Genomic DNA, 5,233 nt, shown 5'->3' with positions numbered 1-5,233 from the left:
ACAGATGGCTCACAATAGCTACAGTAGAGCAGATTTAAGTAAACATAACTAAAATAAAAAGTAAAACACTCTTAATTAAATTACAAAGTAGTATATTACAAGGAAAACCAAATGTAAGAGCCTTCTTGTAAATGCTAAAACCTCTGGTAGCACAACACAAGTGTTTTGGAAAATTGGTTTGTACATTTTAAGTAATAAAAATAATGAACTAAAATAGTTGCACATTCACTCACTCAGTGATGGACTTCCACTCTGTTATGGCTTTTTTGTATTTTGATGTTGCATCTTTGTCATGGATGGAATCTTGATGGACAAAGTTTGTAGGACTGAGAGCAGAGTGGAAATACACTTTGGTTAAGTGAGATGAAAGGCGTAGTAAAAGGTCATCAGGTACACCAGTCCTTCATTCAGCTTGTCACGTGCAAAGGTGGTCACAGGTGTGTTGCCAATTGCGATCATGCAGTTGTTCTTGCTCAAGAGCAGCACTAGACACGATAGTGGCCGCTTTTGAAGATAGCCTTCAGGGTCCTCAGATGTCTGCGATACAAAACATGATAAGGGTAAGTATCCACTGTTATAAAACACTGAAACACAATACTTCTAAAGAATAACATACACAAAGCTATTCTCACCTTAAGTGCGTGAAAAAAGCTTCACCGCAGGAGCCTAATTTCTTTGATGGTGGTGCATTGGATGGAAAAAGGAGGGGTAGAGCTGCAAACACTGCTAAGGCATGATCAGACAAAAGACAAAACAAGTTACCATCTGTTATAACATTGTTGCATTAGTTTAATAATTGTGTTATCTCACCACTATTGAGTGTCTTTGGAGGCTTCATGGCTTTCTTCATTACCCCATAGAACTTGACTTTTGAAAAAAAGTTTTCCCATCTGTCCCTAGTCTCAGCAGTGTAGTTGGAGTTTTTTGGTTGAATAATTCTCTCTACATCTCATCTAGTACCTGGAAAAAAATGCAAACTGCTTAAAGCACAGTAAAAGTAGAGTAACTAGTTTAAGGAAGTTGTACTTACATGGTTCAATTCTTTGAAACAAGGGTAAACATCCAAAAATGTTGATGGCCTGTCATCGTCTTTTAGAACATCTGATGTGATGAAGCATCGTCTTGAGTCAAATTCCAGGTTGAGCAAGTGGCTGACAGCAGCTTTATTTGCCTTTTTAGCCTTGTACATCTCTTGGAGGGTATTATAGTGTCTGACTTGGCTCTTCTGACTGTCCAGGACGTCAGTGTCAGCAGAACCCCCTAAGTGAGGACATAAAAATGTTGTAGTGTTTTTTTCTTTGAATGAATACAAAGTAAAACTTCATACTGTACCAGCATCATCTTCACTGCTGTCTGGAGGGGGCTCTGGAGTGCTGGCAGCAGCAGGGGACTTCTCCAGAATGATGGTGGATGCTTGGCTTGATCCAGTTAAGATTTCATCAAAGTCTGTTGAGCAAGACTCTTCATAGTTCATGGGACGTTTCTTGAAAGGTGCACTGGCTTTTTTTGGGCTTTTTGATGTTTGAGAGCCTCTTTATGAGCTTCTTGGTGACATGCCCCTGCAAGATAGAGAAAATGGCAAAATGCATAAAAGGGAATCAGAAAAATATTCTTATATAAACAATACTGTGCTAGAAAAGTACTGACCCATTCACTCTCAGGTGTTTTTTTTCCCTTTAACATTGGATAATACTCGACTAATCTTTTCGCCACAGTGTCAACCTCATGTTTGGAAGGGTACCTTGAGTCTTCAAGGGCTCTTGCAATGGACACCATGTTTGTCATGGTGTTTCTAATCAGTCTGCAGAAGAGTTCCTTGGACAAGTCAGAAGTGGTGGAGCCAAGGCGTTTTTGTTCAAAGTAGGATGAACGGGCTTGTTCAAGTTCACTATCTGTGTAGACAGTATACTTTGGGCTGGACATGGCTAGATACTTTAAGGGATTGGGTCTGTCTTCTGGAGAGCGGCTATTTGCAATGGCAGATTGTTTTGATGGCTCCACATCTTTGGCAACACCTTCAACCTAAACAAATAAAAGTATTCTGTAATTAAATCTTTATTGCTTTAAGTTGCATGGAAAGTTTTGATTCATCTATATCAACTATTTGAATCATAAGTAATGTATATACTCACCTTTTCATCACTGTTCACAAGAAACCACAGTGCCCTGTGCCTGAGAACATTTTCTGGACCTGGCAGCAAATCTTTAATGTCATCCCTTGAGCGTGACCATAGTAATTCTTCCCCAACATTGGCAGCTAAAAACACACTGCACAAAAAGCAGTTAATGAAAATTATACTACATGCATTCATTTTCATACGTTCATACTTTCATGGCTACATGCTTAAGCTACTCTAGCTAACCATATTAACTTAGTTAGGTCCTTAGCAAATATTAGTATCAGTATTATGAGCTAAGTGTACTATACAGCACATTAAAAGTCTGATATTGTTGCAAAACATACCTCTTAAAGTGTCTACTGTAATTTCGTCAAGTGTATCCATTGCAGTTATTGCGTGTTAATACTGGGTTCTCTCAAAAAATCTATCTTTTACTGCTCCTGTTGAAACGAGCCTCCAGAAGAGCCGTTACGATATCACAGGAACGCGCCGCGCGCGGTCTTGGATTTGAATGGCAAAGCGCCGCTCTCTGGACTAGTCCATTATGTGTGAGAGGGGTTTGGGTGTAGTTTAGCATTTTAGCTCTATCAAAATCTATTTGACTGTTCTAATGTAAATTGAATGTATAATAAATTAAATGTTCAGGTAGAACCGCTATTTTAGACAGTTTTATTGTACAATTTATTGCATAAGTGATTCGACCCACCGTGAAAGTACAGCGGCATTATGAGTAAAATAGAGGTACTGTAGACAAGTTCGCGCGGCATGTCGTGAAAATATGATTTCGCGTTGCGTTGTTTGCTTTGTATTTGTCGGTCTAACCCTCAAATCTTTACTTAGTCGCATCAACTCTGCCCACAGTCGAAGTCCGGACTTCCGGGTGGTATGTGGAATTGATGGCTGTGGAAAAAAAAATCGAGTGTACAACTCACTCTGGTACCATATCCGGAGATGTCAGTCGACGTATCTTCGCTGTGGCCAACACAGGGCGGCTCCACTCCCGGGAAGAAATTCTGCGCCAGGGAATCACAATACTTGGGAATACAGACCCGGTCTGGAGCACGGGGATGCGGAGGAGCGGGGCCGACCTGCAGGTGACACCGCTGGCAGCGCTGCGAGCATCTGTACACGATCAACACACAGACCAGCACCCGGATGCCCCGCGGAGACGGAGGAAATGCCACGACCACATTCAGACAGTTTGATTTTGGATCATTTTGGTGAATTCAGTGGTATGTCACTGTTCGGCGGGTTTAATGAGAGCACCCTGCTCGCCTCTCCTTCACACCGGGATGAAAACCTTCCTGCGCTGGGACCAGCCCAGACCAACCATCATCTACACTGGATTCACCGGTTGAGCCATCGGATACTGCTCCTGCAGCATACATTCAGGTAATCCTCTGTGTATTATTTTATATATATTATTTGTTTCAGTCTCTATAAGAAAAAGTGTGTAGATCATCTACTATGGAGGTATAAGACAGGGCTGCTGGATTATGGACTATATATTATTATCACTATTATTTTGGTCAACATTGAAATCATGAATATTCAAACGATTATTTTGTTTAGTTACACAATGCATCTATTGAGCATTTCTCTCATCATAGAATTCACTGAGTCTTGTCCTTTAGTTCGACAGAAGATGATCTGCGCGGGGGAGGAAGGGGATAAGACCGTTACTCCGACGGGGGTCGGGAGGGCGGGGGACACACGCTGCCTGTTTACCATGCTTGGTGCTAAATTAAAAAAACAGACACAAGCATTTTTATGACAATGTCGCATAAAAATAAATTAAAAAAAATAAAATATATATATATAATATATATATATATATAATATATATATATATATTATTATATAATGAATAGAGAGAGAGAGAGAGAGAAGATAGATAGATAGATAGATAGATAGATAGATTAGATAATTAATTAATACATTTCTTTGTGGTTGTTTTTTAGACTGGCGTGAATGATGTTGTGGCTGCAATACAGCAATATCAAGGTATGTTGGTGTCTAATTTGAAGAGTCGGTTTTAGAGGATCTTCCAGCAACATCCAGAAAATGAACTTGAGGGGGAAACAATGGCAATGTTTGACCAGATTGAGGATCCATTTGCTACAGTTGCTACAACATACAGACAGGACAGTGTGATCAAAAAAACTTTTAAGTTTGTTGAACCTGAGAAAGTGACAGTGGGGTATACAGCATGCTTCTGAAAAAAAGAAACAAAAAGACTTCTGTCCACTAAACCCAAATATTTTCATTAGGACCCACATCAGAAGTGAAAAACATGTCATCTTAAGGAGAAAGTAAAAACATATTTTTGGAAATGATCACATCAGTCATCATGCAGTGTCTGTTAAATGGTTAAAACTGAAACTGAACAGGAATAAATACATATCTGGTAAAAGTTTAATTATCAGTACAGTTAATGGTGACCTACCTGAGTTTGGACTGATTAAAAACATATTTGTTGTATTATTTTGAGCTTCAGCTGTATATCACTGTTGATAGAGATTATAGGGCATATTTAATTGAAATTCCAAGCATAGCACAAGCAAATGAATTGATCTCATCTGAAAACATTGTAGACTATACTCCATATTACAGTTTTGTTCACAAAGATGTGACCTATGTGCCTTTGAAATATCATCTTGGTGACGTCATTGCATCTTATACAGTTTGATCTGGTGGATTGTGCTTCCATTGATATAATGCTTTGCATTTTCTTTGAGAAAATAAATGGTTGGTATTGATAAACTATCTGTGTAAGCCTGTTCTTATAATAAGATTTTGTTTTTTATTATTTCCTAAATTAAGAAAAAATGTCTTGGTCTAAAGCTGAAGATAATTCAAAATGTATTTGCATCTTGTTATAAGAAAAAATATAACTGTTTTTAGCAACAAAATCTTGCTAGGTTTAATGTCTTAAAATAAGCAATGTTTTCTTAAGAAAATTTTGCTAGACAAGATATTTTTCCTTTTTAGACAAAAAAAAAAAAAAATATAATTTTTTTCTTATAATGAGACAATTTCACTTTCTTTAAATCGACTTTTTGCATTACCTTTGTAAATATTTAGTAGAGCACAGACAAGCTTCACTTTAGAAG

At 38.2% G+C, this 5,233-nt stretch overlaps 1 long non-coding RNA gene across 1 annotated transcript; it reads right to left on the bottom strand.

The window, feature by feature from the left end:
• Positions 1-499: 499 nt before the first annotated feature.
• LOC129410666 (uncharacterized) lies at positions 500-3,506 on the bottom strand. The gene is made up of 8 exons (XR_008632976.1): positions 3,053-3,506; positions 2,133-2,257; positions 1,648-2,022; positions 1,333-1,559; positions 1,031-1,260; positions 811-960; positions 633-726; positions 500-537 (listed from the first exon to the last, which is right to left on the bottom strand). It is a non-coding gene; the product is annotated as an uncharacterized LOC129410666 (long non-coding RNA).
• Positions 3,507-5,233: the final 1,727 nt, after the last annotated feature.

This window comes from Boleophthalmus pectinirostris, unplaced genomic scaffold, assembly GCF_026225935.1.
Source record: "Boleophthalmus pectinirostris isolate CB_2022bp ecotype Guang Dong unplaced genomic scaffold, ASM2622593v1 HiC_scaffold_23, whole genome shotgun sequence".
Lineage (NCBI taxonomy): Eukaryota > Metazoa > Chordata > Actinopteri > Gobiiformes > Gobiidae > Boleophthalmus > Boleophthalmus pectinirostris.
The sequence above is the reverse complement of the archived record's forward strand: the minus strand, read 5'-3'. Positions and strand labels throughout refer to the sequence as shown.